We start from the raw sequence: 14,903 nt of genomic DNA, 5'->3' as shown, positions 1-14,903 counted from the left end.
ATTTTTAATGGTTTATTTTTGGTGGATGTTAATTATATTATTTAATACACAACTGAGAAGGGCAATGAGGACTTGATCCAAAACCACTCAGTACAGTATGGTATTTGTAATTCAGCATGATGTCTTCATTATTAGCACTGATCCCTTGGATTTGATACCTAATTCATGATCATTCTTGTTTTCCATTCTTTTGATGATCAGCACTGGAAACTGCTCCGTGGAACTGGTGTCATTTTGGAAGACATATGGTATATCTGCATCACCTCTTTATTAGAGTTCTGACCTATCAGTTGTTCTCCAAGGCAGTATAAATAATCAACATTTTTTTCAGTTTGTAAAAAGACCTCTCCATATGCTCCTCTGTAGCTGTCTGTTGAATTTCAGCAGCACTGCAGTGCTTTGAGCTGGCAATCCAAACATCTTCATTTAGAAACAAAACACCATACGGTATAATCAACTCCCCATAGTAATTTTCTCCACTGCAGTATCATTAAAGAAGTATTGTAGCATAAAGAGTAAACTGAAATATTCTTGGCCAATGAGAAGGCCAACAGCCTTCTGCAGTTGAAGATATTTTTACTTATTTTGCTACTGTAATGTCTGAATTCTTCACAGTCTTAATATATTCTCCTAACACATTCCTGTCTCCCTTTGAGCAGGATCTGATTTACAGAAATTCATATCTGAGGAATCAAGCACTGCAGGCTCTCAGCACTGCCCCAAAGGGCTCTCTAACTCTCTAGAGAAGCTAGAAACTGAACCTGAAAACTGAAACTTCCAGCCAAGTGCAGATAGCCAGAGGATTGCAATCCCTGCTATGGAGTGAATTGCTACAACCTGGCACCATTCTTCTTCTACAAAACTTCTGTTGTGCTAAGGTTTAGACAGGAGCCAATGATTTGGATGATGCACAAGTAGGTAGAAGATATGGCAGATATTTTTCATTTGGGCTTAGAGCTTGAATAAATATAATTTGGTAATTAATGTCATTTTAATGCTTTAAATACCTCCTCTGTGCTTGGGACTTCTTCCCTTTCAAGAATTATCTGAAGGGTGGAAGCAGCTGAAACATTTGGGTTTTTTGTGTCTTTTTACTATTAAATATGTTCAGTAATTTGATGGTTAGGGAGTCCTTAAAGCTCATGCTCAGAATATGGATCTTTTTTCAATTTGTCATTTGTTAAATGTTACTGACTCCCCCCAAAAGAGGGTGAGGAGGGGCCCTCTTTAAAAATTGGTTGATGCAGACCAGCACAACCAATGCTGAAAGTATTTGTCACCAGAGCCTTGTTTAAATAGCTGAGTCAAAAGGTTCTTTGGTTTTTGAGCAGTACAGTAAACCTCAGTAGTCATGAGGGGTTCTCCTTCATAACACTGTAAGCCAACTTAGGAAAAATGCACCAAACTCACATAGAGTATTAACATGCCTTTTTAATGTGTCTCCCACTGCTGTGAAACAACACTAGCATTAGAAGCAAAGAAAACAGGATGGTGTTTCTACTTTGGGAAGCCCAGCTGAGATTTTGCTGAACAGAGGTGACAGAAAATAGTTTTTGCAAGAAAGGCATGCGTTGAAATAGTCTGAAAGCTAAATTATTAGGTCAGTTCTTCCCAATGTAATTGCCATTTATATTGCCTGCCAGAAACTGTATAGACAAAGAGAAAATGATCAAAGTCATTCTTGCTGGTGCCAGACTGCTGTTACTGTCATTAATTGTTTCTCAACATTACACACGTTACTGGCGTAGCTAGGGTCAAATTAATAGAAAGAAGCACAATATCAGGATGGAAATCCCTTTTTATTTATTGATCATTTAGTTTTGACATCTGTAGAAGGATGAAAACTGTTTAAAAGAAAAAAAAAACCTGCTTAAATGATAGCCTCTGAATGACTGCTGCAAGACAAACTGAAAATAGCTTTGATGCAATAATTTGCTTATTACTCAAGTACTGCAGCACTTGATAGTTTAAAAATACTTGGATGTATAGCTCTTAACTCTACAGGAGAGAAGGAAACACCTCATGCTCTTTATAAATGAACCAGGAAAACAAAGAGGTGTAATCCTCAAAATGCTGAAGCTCCAGACTTCTGAAAGTCGAACTCCACACCACTGAAGTCTGCATACAACCAAAAATTCAAGCCTATTATATAAACAGGCACTGGGGAAGATATGAAAAGTAAGTGGGGTAGACATTGATTTTGAGTTTTTTGCTCTTGGTTTTGCATGACAAGTTGTCAGAGATTGTTCTGAATAGTTCAGTCACTGAATTTGTGTTTGAAGTTTGAATGGTGTCTGTAAATGATGGGAATCACTGATTCCCAGTTCAGTATTTAGCCCCAGAGCATGAACATGTAGTAAAGCACTCTGAAAGCATTGACTGGCTAGGAAAATATAAATCAAATAGATCCTGTGTGTGATATGCACAATCCAGTGGATCTTTTGAAATGACAGAACAATGTGCTTTCAGTTAAAAAAAAAAGGGAAGTTTCTTTTGCAGCCCAGAAACTGATGGAAAAAAAAAGATACAGTGATGTAGTAGGGAAAATGTATTTTACATCATGTATTTTCAAGCCTACAATGAGATTGCAGTTGTGAGATTTCACAGGCTTCTCATAGTTAATTTTAATGAGGAGAAGAGATGGATGATGTTGAACCACAGTTACTTTTGTGTGCATACAGACAGAAGATTTTTGTTTCTTGGTCTAGTCTCTGAGAACACACTGGCACCAGGCAAGAGTCAAAGACCAAAAACTTCAAGTTACCCTTTGGAATTTCAGCTACACCAAAAAGCTGGAGGTGTGTTACATTTATATTTATCTAAATCTCACCCAAATATTATCTGGATTTTGTAGTAATGGCTACCCATTCTAAAACCAGTGGAAGGGCTTTGAAGCTCATTCATTCAGAAGAATTCTTGTAGCACATCATGGGACAAGGGAAGACAGGAAAACAAGTGGGGATAATTTTTCTGCCCTTCCTGGCAGTTTGGTGAATATATTCCACTTATCTAACTTGCAAAACATGTTGCTGTCCTTAAATGGTATTTTTTTTTTTCGTAACAAGAGCATAAAGCTTGTGTTCACTTTATTGATCTGTCTAAGGTTTCAGATATGGACATATAATGAGTTCATTATATCGAACTGATTCCAAGTAAGTATCTCTAATGTGCTTCTGAGAATATTTTCCACATGGTGTTTTCTTCTGACAAGATTCATTCCTTTTCATTTCATAGCAGGGGCTGAACAATAGATCCATAGTGGCATTGATATTTGTGAAAAATTAATTTCTCATTTACAAGCTTCAAATATGGCAAAGCACATCTGTGTAATTTGCCAACAAGGAAGCTGATACAACCATGTTGCTTGCCTGGAAAATCAGGGAAAAGAGAAATATGTATGTTTTAAATATCAACTGGTATCCACTTAGAAATAACTCCTTATTTGATTCATATAAAAAATTGTAGCACAAATTGAAGTAATCATGAATACATTTCAGAAAAGATGCCTGTTTATAGGAAAAGCTTTTTAATTATGTAAATGTTTCTTTGCAGTTATTCATAAAGATGTGCTCAGGATGTTAGCACTGAAACAGATTGGCAAAGCACAGATTGGCAAAGCTATACTTCCATTCCAGTCTTACTGAAATGAGAAACAGATCAAAGATTTTTATAGTGAATTATACCTTTTTAATATAATTATTCATGTACCTTTAATAAAGATATGAAAAGTCCATGAGTCTGTTTTTAATAATAGGAAAATCTCCCAGTAGATGGAGGGAGACTTGAAATTAGATCTAAAATTTATTTACAAAGAAACACTGTGCAAGGTACTAACCACAGGTCTCATTTATGGAAATCTGGAAAACTGACCTCAGTGAAAATATCTGGGCAAATATTCAAAAGTACAGAAAATCTATCCAATTAAAGATGCATGTCCTAATCCCACAAACCTTCAGGCAGATATATTTGCTTATTCAAATAGACTCTATTATAAATTCCAGTAAATTAAAATACCTGTTAACCTATTTGTTCATTTGCCTCATTGCTTTCTCGTGTTCCAGCTCTAGATTATACATAATTGGCTATATTTGCAAAGGTTTATTGTCTCCCAGAACTGGAAAGTAGTGAAATGAAGTCATAAGGTGTTTTGCTTTGGTTTTGTTTGATTCTTTTGTTTACAGTGAGAAAAATAAGAAAGCCAGGTTATAATGAAGAGTCAATCCATGCACTGCAGGAGCAGGGTACTTGCCAACCCAATAGTTTTTAAAAGAAAAGAAGCGATATTTTTCTTCAGGCTAAGGAGAGGGGAGTTTTAACATAATACTTAGAACCAAATTGTCTTTTCAAAATAGGGAGGAAATATATTTCCTGTGTACCATTGATGACAAAACTCCTATTGCAAATTCTAAAACACTGGATGATGAAAGACTTGCAGAATCAGTATGCAGCATTGCTGAGGAGTAAAAAAATGCATAATATCTTGAATACCTGTTCCCAGAAAACGTTTGATTTATTTACCTTCAAAAATCTCTCTGCCATGAAAGTTCCTAAATCAGTGGTGTGGCAGAGAAAAGAAAAAAAAAAAAAAAGAAAATAAACAAAACTGAATGAACAACCATTGCCAAGGAAGGACTTCAGATACCTCCTGATTTCATTCAGCACTTGGAGACACTGGAACATATTTCCCATTTTTCCAGACTCAGGCAATGGTACTTGAACATGCTGTGTTTTGAAAGATAGTGTGATTGTTAGTCGTAAAAGTTTCCTTATTTATTGTTTAATCAGTACCTGAGTGGTTAAACAATAGGTGATTAACAGTTATGAATAACAGTGTAATGGGTATTCACAGAGTTATAATTTTAAAATAAAAACTTGCAGGGTAATTAGAAGTAGGTGGAATGGCCAATAACGGCCAATATGGTCTCTGTTTTTCCTTAACTCCATCCCCAAACCCTTTCTGAATATGGCCTTCCAAATGGTGTAAATAACAGAATGTAAATAATTCCTATACCATATAATGGATAAATGTTCTTTCTCAATTGTATTTTTAACATGAATTAATGATAATTCATCCATGTATGGTAGTTTCAAATGAAAATATTTCCTGGCCCATTTTGTGCTTGCTAGGCGTTTTCTACAAATGGATTTTATATAAAATGGTTTCATTTCAACCAGATTAAATGCTGATATTCCCTTATGTGGATCAATACATGTAACTGTTAGAATAATTGAACTTTCTGGCACAAATTCTGCCCGTTACTCATTTTATTACCATTTTTCTGTGAATATATTCTAGATCTGATTAAAATTCCTTTGGTGACCATGGCTGTGCACTTTAACAGTGCTGCAGGCTTTTGACAATAGGTGTAGTATGGTGGTATAAAAAAGAACTGGCTGAGGGTGGGGAAAGCTAAATGGGTCCTTCCTCTAACTGATGCTCTGACTTGCAGTTGTGCTTGGCAGTGCACTTCTTTCCCAGATGATCCCATTCTTTCCCTCATGAGCTAAATCTGCATCCCAGAATTGTGGAACCTCTCTAAATTTTGAGCTCCCAGTGGTGGGAGTTTGAGTGAGAAGGAGTTCGTGGAAGGATTTAGGATTTCCTCACCTCTCAAAAAAGTAAAGGCAAAATTGGCCTCTTGTTCATCTCTAGTTTTCTACCTGTAATTCAGCTGAAGTTGGAATAGTTCCCTTACTGCCTCTGTCTTTACCAGTACAATTGTGCATATGTGTTTATTTATTATTTTGCCATTGCCCATCTTCTTGCAACATTATCTTTCTTCCTCTCCTTCTGCTTGAAATTTATGTTTATCTCATTTTAAAAGTACATGCAGGGCTGTCCACAATTATCTGCTCTCCTCCTTTGCTGATGAAATTAGGCATTTTCAGACCTGGAAATAGAAACATAAAACTGAATTGGAAAAACAGTTCAGGTACACAGCTGTGCAGTATTTCTGACAGAATCTTTGCACAAGATAATGCTGTTCTAATGAAAGGGGTTAGAGCTGTGATTCTTGAATATCAAAAGTTCTCTGAAACACCTTTTAAAAATTTAATATTCCCACTGACTGAAAAATGCAACGTGTATTTGAGAGAGAGTGTGTGTTCTGAACAGAACAATGTACACAACAACAAACAAATTTCAGGCAACTTCATGTAATTGATTATAATTGTTCAGTTATTTGATAACAACTGATATACTTACACATGATTGGATAAAAAATGTACAGAATTCAACATTGCCTTTTTAGTGAAGACTTCTTCTGTCCATCTGATACAGTAGTCTGCCATCAAAAGTGAAATTACAAATATTGCCTTAAATGCAGAAACTTAGGGATTGACTGACTGTTCTATTTCTTTCTGATTAAACAGAAACTTGATGTGTCTGTCATTTTACAAGCACATCCCTACGGGGACGTGTAGCTGCCATGCAGCACAAAATGCACTTGTGTCCTTACCTGAAAATTGGCAAGATCTCAGCAGTGCACATCCCAGTGAAGCTGAAGTTGCATTAAAGGTCAGTAAACCTCAGGAGGCAAAGCTCCTACCTTTGAGCAAGTTTGAGTCCATCACTATGTGTTTGGGTCCCTAAACCACTGACACCTTCCTCTGGGGTTTTTGATGTTTTTAATTTTTTGTGTGCCACAAATGGTTTGGGAAATTCCCACTAAGCAGCTGATGTTGTTGTGGGCCAGCTCCCACATTACTTTTAAAAACAAGAGGTGTCTGCCAAAATTTTCTAGTATTATCTAAATAGAAAAGACTGACTTTTTGTAATAAATAAGTGCACACTCCAACAGGTAGTATCTGTATTGAAACAGACAAAAGAAGTCCCTGGATGCACATTTACGTAAAGAACATTTGCTAAATTCCTATGTGTCAAAAATATTTCAGATTTGCATTTTCAATATAAATGTGATTTGAGAGAAACCATTTGCCTCATTAAGGCCTCCTTCATCAAGGAATGTAAATCAACGTGTCTTTACATGCAACAGTGTAAGAATGACACCAATGAGCTGTTCCAAATCACAAAATCAACCGCTTGCATTTCATGTTCTTTTGGAGAAAGGCATGATTTAAACAGAGTTTCATCTCCTGCATTATAATTATGACCAAGTGGGAGAAAAGTTCCCATTCTCAAACTTTGGAAACAAATCCTGGTCTCAAATTCCACTGTGCATGTTGCTAAGGACAAAGTCCAACTCCTACTGAAATCAGCAGGAATCAGCTCAGACAGCCAGTGCAGTTGAGGGGGTTGTCTTTCCATATAATTCAGGGGGAGTTAAATTAATGACAACAGATGTGGCTGAACAGCATTACATTATTGTCTTACAGCCATATGATTCTAGAAGTTCACTGAATCACTCTATTAAATTACATACATGTTATGATTATGTCTTTATTATTTCTATAAAGGAACCAATCTAGGCTGCAATTAGGGCGTTTAAAAGGCTGTTATTTTTTGGCCTCTTTAATAAGCAATTTTTTCTTTCAGAAATAATGACCATATATTTTATACTAAGAAAACATGAAATACTCTTTATATAAAGAACTGATCTTTCTCAGGCACATAGGCACAATTTCCAGTTATGCAAATGAATGAGCAACTTCAAAACAAAAGTGAGTCACATTAGTCTAAAAAGGGATGTTGTGTATGTATAATGCACAGAGACACAAAGTATCTTGGAAAAGTGACTTTGATCTTTAAATGATGTAAGTAACTGATCTACTTTGTTTTTTATAGAGGAAACATGAGTGCTTAGCCATGTACTAATATGAAAATTACAGTTTATTTTCAAATATGTGTACCTTTTGTGTGTGCATGTGTACACACACATTATGCACATGGTGTGAATCTGTATCTGTCATATACATGTCTGTATAACTTTTTTCTAACTGAAGCAATTACACTATGAAGAAAACTTGTTGTGAGTTGAAATGAACTACCAAGTGATATCCTGGCAAAATTCAACTGACTGATCAGCCTAGCAGCTAGGCAAAAATTATTACAGTGGAACAGTTTAGAGAATGTAATTTGTTCAGCTCTGTATCTCATGATACAGAATGCAGGGAAGGGCTGTGCTTGCGCTGGACATCTGTATGATGCCTAGCCAAAATAAAAATAAAAATTAAAGGTATCTAAAGTGCAAGAACTGGACAGGAGGGAAAATACCTGAAGAAGCTGCTCTTCCTTTAGCTGTCTAACAAGCTTGTTATCTTGGATTAACCAGTCCCTGAAGTCTCCAGAGATTGTCTTAAATAAATAGATGCAATTTCTAGTCATTAACTACCTGCGTATTCTCAAACCAAGCTGAGCAGTGTTCTAATGCACTTTATAGGTTTCTGACTTTAATTGAAAACAAACGTGGGTAAACAATGAAACTGCATGTTTATCAAGTACCTATTTCTTGACAATCAAGAGATAGGTAATTGCAGCAGTACAAGGGCTGTTTATCAAGATGCTTCATTGTTGAGTGTTTACGTACATCTCCTCCCAGTCCTTGTTCCCATAAAACACAAGCAGTGCTGGCAACAGTGGAAAAAATGTCCCTCCTGAGGCCAACAAGGTAGGGCAGCAGTGGTAGAAATGTTCCTCGAGAGGCCTGCAAGACAGTCTGTTCCACAAGGCCTTATTGAAAAAGATGTGATTGGAAAAATGCTCCAGACTGGTCTCAGGGAAGTGGTTTCAGAGGCTGGAAAAGAAAAACAGTAGTGGGAGTAAATTAGCATTTTTTATATGTTAATAAATGCGAATAAAATACCTTCTAATGAGCAAAAATCTATGTAAAGCTCCCCAAAGGATGTATGGCCGTATTTTGGGACACAAACTCAGGTGCAAACCACAGAACTCAGAAGGCCCCTACAGCAGATGTTTCAGGAGAATATTTCATGTCAAAAGGGAAAGCTGGCCAAGATGCACTGGGTAGGGCTTTTACTGGTAGACAGCTATAGTTTAGGGGAAAGTGCTCTATTTTAAAGCTTGGATATTTTAATACAGAAGTTTGAGCTCTTTCCAAAATCTTTCCCTGCATCACTGCAGAGGCATTTGCTGAAAGTAGACAAATACATGATAAAGTAACAGGAAAACAAGCTGGATGACAAGCAATGCACTTTGATGAGTGAGTGTGTCAGAAGAAATCACTGTGCATAAAGCTATGGCAGGACTGTGTTAGGTCTTCACTAAGATCCTGTTTCTTTAAGAATTAGACTCTGTGATAATCAGAAGGTTGAAGCATTTTGGTGTCTCTTACACAGAAGCTATGCTAGGATAAATGTACCTGATGTTGGTGTGCTTATCTGTGTGCATGAAGCTGAAAATAATTATGTTGGTTTGAAATGTCCTTTCAGTGGCTTAATGACATTCAGAAATGATTGTTGATCTGACATTGCTTTAAAAAGTAAAAGAAAAATAAGTATTGTTGGCCCAGTAAATATAATTCTTTCAAGAAACATTCCCACTCTAGACTAGACATCACTGCATCATGCTTTTGTCCCCTTCCACCCCTCTCTCCCCATCCCATGCACTTAAAAATGTCACAATTCTGTTTCCTGAAGTTTTCCAATTAATTCCCTTACATTCTGGATGTGGAACATCTGTTCGTTTTATTTCTTCTCCCATCTCAAGAAATACATTTGGTTTACAACCAGAGAATTAATTCAGCTCTTACCTCTGCAAGCATCACTCACACAATCCTTTGATGTCAAAGCAGTGGCTCACATATTTGACGGAAAAGCTAGAAGATGGATTGACTTTTTAAAATTTCTTAGCCAATCCTATCTTTTTTTTTCTTTTTATTTATTTATTTTTCATGTAATTATAAAGACCGGGTGTTCAACTGACATAAACCTATCACATCCCATTCTTCTTCCATGCTTCCTCATTGTTTTATAGCTAATGAAGATTTAGCCCTGCTGCTGTGGAAGAACAAAAGCTAATGTGATTCTGTTTGTTAACTTGCTTGAGCATGCAGCAGCAGTACTGATGATATTAGCAGAAATGAGCACACCTTGGGAATAGCAGTTTTTACTTAATTACTGCTATACAACCAGCTGGGAAAACTCAGTTTGTTTTTATTAAACTTCTAAAAGTTCTGTGCATGTAAGGAATGCTTAGGGGTCTGATAACACACAGTGCAAACAGTAGATCATATAGTGCAGGGGAGTAAATACACAAACACCAAAACACACAAAAAGGGTGAAAAGCAGTCTGCCAGAACAAGTGTTATGACACCAAGGCTATGGGGAACCCCATACTTTGTACCCAGCTAAGAAGAATGGGGGACTTCACAAAAAAAACATAGTGAGATAATCCTCTAGAATAAGTAACAGCCAGTTACCAGCTGGCCATTTTCTCTACCTGAGAGTTGTTTTTGTTGGGATTTCTACAATTTCTGCAAACTGGCTTAGAAAATATTCTTCCTTGCCACATATTTTTTGTGAATCCTTGTGCCCTGGGCAGATCAACTCTACATGGTGCTTGTTGAGTTCTTCCAGACATCTCTGGAATACTGTGGGCAGTGTCAATTTTTCAAGACATCTAAACATCCAGAAGCTTGCCAAAAGTAGTCTCCTCATCTAGCAGTAGAGCTTGCAAAGCAGGGGATGCACATCTGGGTGCCTGTGTGATCTACAGGTCCCACAGAAATAGAAGTCACTTGTAAAGAGAAGAAATCCTTTTCTTGTTGCTGTGTCCAACTCAGGTGATCTTTAATGTGCTCTTTAGACAAGGGAGTGATACCTTTCCATGGACAAATGGATGAATAGATTCTCTTTTAGGAGGAGCTGAGTTGCAGTGGCTGAAATGTGCATTATTTACTATTTGATGCCTCCCAAGCCTAACATGACAGAGATAACAGAGAAAAAAATCTGTATTTCCAAATATCTACATTAATTTCTAAAGCGTCACACAACATATATTTTCTACAAATATCTATTACAATTGCTACCATCATTACTATCTTTATACTTTTTAACTTGTAGGAAAATAAATTTCTCAGAATGAAGCAAAGTCAGTTTTGGTGACAGACCTATTTTTCTAATTTTAAAAACTCCATTGTCTTTCTTCTGCCATCTTTGTCAAAGCATTTATTTTTATTTTATTTTCATTTAAGTCCCTGTCTTAAAAGAGCTGAATTAGTAACTTGCTACAGCTATTAAGAAAAACAAGGCTATTATCCCCCCACTTAACATTCTCCACAAAATTTTTTGAAATATTTTCATGACCAGGGTTGATGAAATTCAAACACCATCTTTCTTGTGGTCTTTCATGTGGAGAACTGTGGTCTCTCTTTGATGATAAAGAAGTTAAACGAGCTGAATTTAAAGCAGGCTCAGCTCTGGCCATGACTTAGTGTAATTGTTTTCAAACACCTTGATTTAAGATAACTTGCCTGAGAGCAATGCAATATAAATGGCATTACTTTACTTTTTAATAGTAAGTTCACTTTATCTTATGACTATCTGAAAAAGCTAGATATGGTTTTATATGATCACTGAAATATAAGTGCTTAGGTGAAAGACCATAAACATGAGCAAATGTTTGGTGTCAAGAGCAGAGCTGTACTGAAACTGGGCAGTTTCCATTGTTCTGCCAGAGCTCTCATTCTCTGTGGCTTTTACTCTGTGCAAAGACTGTAATGTTGTTTATGTCTTAATTTTGCAGAATGTAGCCAGGATTTTTAAACGATTTCAAGAGACAAGAACTAAATTGATCATAATTTCTGGGGCAGAAGGTAAATACTGTGTAACAGAACTTATGGATTAGTGCAAAACCAGGGAAAATCACATATTCTAATGTTGCTAGTTCCCAAGTTTTGTTATAGCCTGGTAGCAGTTGCTTGTTAATATGAGAGTTTCTTTCATGATATTGGGAAGCTGAGAAATTCTTAGGTACCAGTTCTTCATTTCTCTTGGTGTAGGTGAGTTTAAGTGCAGAATCTCTTTTATTTGAAACCTTATGAAAGAAGAAATTGCAGGATTGGCACTAATGTTTGCCTTCTTTGTGCTCTTATGGCACAAACTCTGTGGTACTTTAAGAGATGAGCATTCAGAGGTTTTCAGAAGTCTCTCTCTCTTGTTAACAGTTTCACTGTTGGCATGTTTAAATTCATTTTAGGAATGCTATGACTTTGGCAAATCAGACATTTCAAGTGATGTTTTAGAGCACCATTGGAAAGAATTTTCATTAAACGAAAACCTAAACAATCAGCAACAGAGCTTCTGCCTTACTTTTACATTCTGAAGTTTGTGAACAATTATGGTATCTGAAAAGTTAAGTTTGTCTTCAATCCAAGACTGGTTTTGGGGTTTGCCAATCTGAATAGTGAGTAACACATCCCACATTCATTATTGCCACCAGAAAAATGTTGTCTTGCAGTATTTTACAACAGAAAATAAAGTCAGGGACAGTTTACAGTGCCAAGATTATTAGTTGACTATATGGAAAAAAAAGCTACCGCTATGTCAAAATTATTAATAGAGTTACACACACCTCCATGTATCTGGTTCAGGTGAAACAGTGGCAGGATGAATAATTGAGGTTTTGTCTACCATAAAAGTTCAATATGCTTAAAGTGCTGACTCTCCATTTTCCTGCAAACATCACATTTCCTCTTAGGTGATGCAATTTGTCATTAAATAAAAAAAGAGAAACACAAAGATTTTAGAATGATGCCATATATTTTTGTTATTCTAGGTCTGGTGCATACACAGAATTGAAAAAATTAGCATTTTTGTTTTGAGTAGAATGCCAACACTTTGTAAACAAATAAAGGCTAACAAAAAAATTTTAATATTTTGAACCACCCTTTGGATCTTTTTTTTGCTAGTGACAGTATGAAACAGTAGCAATCTTGGCTGTTCTTAGTGACTGAGGTTTATTTATGACATATACTTGGGTGCTGTTTATTTCCATCTGTATGCACTTTGTCCTTCTTCAGCACTGTATACATCTTAAAATTTGCAACCCTGTTTCCTCAAGGTGTAAATCAGAATAGGAGACTGTTTCTTGTGACTTTAACTAACCTGAAAATTCACACACTGAATTACTTCTTGAGCTGGTATTCATAGAGTTTTTAAAAATACATTCTAAAGGGAACATTCTTTAATTTGTTGCAGAGTAACAAATGTGTCTATTTACTTATCACAATGTGCCTTACTGACTCTGAAAGTCTTCTAAAGATTTACAGAACTTTATTTTTGTTGTTGCTGCAACCCTAATAATTATTTTCATAGATTCTTGAGAGGTTACAAGAACAAGATCTATTTAAGAGTCTCGGTCACTGTGCTCTTTTAAACTGTTTACTAAGTTAAACTTGGGGTTGGTTATTTTTTTCATCTTATTTCCTTTACTCCTTTTTATTTCTAATTTTTTTTTTTTAAACAACCATTTCTACTACATGCTAGCATTGCTGTCATAGATGGTTAAGCCTTCAAAGTGTGATTTTGCTCCTGGAAGAGCTTTCTGACACGTGCAGGTTGGAATGCTGAGCTGTTTTTGAGGCTGAGAATGTTCTGAAAAGCAATCACAAGAAAAGTATTTGCCAAATGGTGTGTTGGAACTACAAATCTTAAAGCACCTTGTGCCTGTGAGAACTTGCCAAAACCTTCCTGATTAATTTGCTGAAGCATTTTGTTCCTGCTATCTCAGCAAATATTTACCTTGCAGAAGTCCCTGGTGTTCTGGCACAGCTGTTGGGGATCTCTATGAAGTTTGAATGTGTTTCCCCTTTTGCTTCTGCAAATGCTGCCGAGTAAACAGGCACTTAGATAGTGTAAGACCACGTATTTTTGAAAGTTTTTCTTTGTTTCTCCAAGTTTTGTAAGGCTTGTTGTTTAGGTCTTGCATAAACAAGTTTCAGGCTCAGTTTTGCAACAGCAGAGGAGCTGAATTCCTGATTCAGCATGGATCCATACCTGCTGAGTGGTGGTATCCTGGAAATTGCTGATAAAAAGTAGCTATTTTCAACAGTCGTACCTAGTAATATGTTATCAGTTATTGGTTTGCCTTTTCTTCTGAGAAAGCTTGCTTATCTCTTGTTCTCACCTTCCAGAACAATAGCCTGTGTGGGGAAATCGAATTGCCTAACAGCTCTTCCATGGAATAAACTAGTTACCATTGTAATTGATTTCTTGAATTGTCTTAAACAGTTAGGTGTACTCAGGTACACATTGTGTGCAGGGCTTGGCACAGCTGTGTGATCAGCATTCTCACCATGGTGAGCTGGATTCAATTCCTTGGCACTGTATTTCCATTGGATTCTGTGCCCTCACTGCCCTGAGGGCTCAATTTCATAGTGATGCTCTTTTGAAACACTTGTCATGATGCAAAAACCACTGGTTATTGTGCCATGGGAATCACTGAGTGAGTAGCATGGCAGCATCTTTCTTCCCAAGGAACATTGGGAACTTGATTGTTATGAACCAGGAATGACATAACAGCCAGGCAAGTTCCCTCTAGGATTTCATTTTAAATTTTGGGAAACAAATTAAAAATCCATATTGTGATATAAAGGAAGTATCACAAATTGTCCTTAAAAACACCTGAGCAAAGAAAAAAAAACAACTTTTTTTTTTCTTACACACCTTCAAAAATATTTTTAATAAGAGGGGAATAATTTTTAAAATCAGCATTTCTTACATTGGCCAGGCAACCTCAGAAGACCTTAACAATGCAATGCATTTCTTTTATTACAAAACCTGGACTCTTATTAAACTTGTAGTTTGAAAGGGAAAAAGAACTTCAGAATGCAATTCCACATGTACCTCTTACATAAATATCTGCCTTTGATTCCTCAAAACCACATTATATTTGAGGGTATTTTACTAAAGTGCTGTTGGGGTTTTAGTTTAGTCTGGTTTTTTTCCTGTTAAAGGAATTTTCTCCCATATGCATGTTGCTAGGG

At 36.3% G+C, this 14,903-nt stretch overlaps 1 long non-coding RNA gene across 1 annotated transcript; it reads right to left on the bottom strand.

The window, feature by feature from the left end:
- Positions 1-1,780: 1,780 nt before the first annotated feature.
- Positions 1,781-14,823, bottom strand: LOC121670243. Its single transcript, XR_006018083.1, has 3 exons — positions 12,491-14,823; positions 8,487-10,835; positions 1,781-5,891 (listed from the first exon to the last, which is right to left on the bottom strand). It is a non-coding gene; the product is annotated as an uncharacterized LOC121670243 (long non-coding RNA).
- Positions 14,824-14,903: the final 80 nt, after the last annotated feature.

Source organism: Corvus kubaryi, unplaced genomic scaffold (genome assembly GCF_017639235.1).
Source record: "Corvus kubaryi isolate FWS band 111438036 unplaced genomic scaffold, C.kubaryi_AGA036_p1.0 37395, whole genome shotgun sequence".
In the NCBI taxonomy this organism is placed as follows: domain Eukaryota; kingdom Metazoa; phylum Chordata; class Aves; order Passeriformes; family Corvidae; genus Corvus; species Corvus kubaryi.
This window is presented reverse-complemented; position numbering and strand designations above follow the sequence as displayed.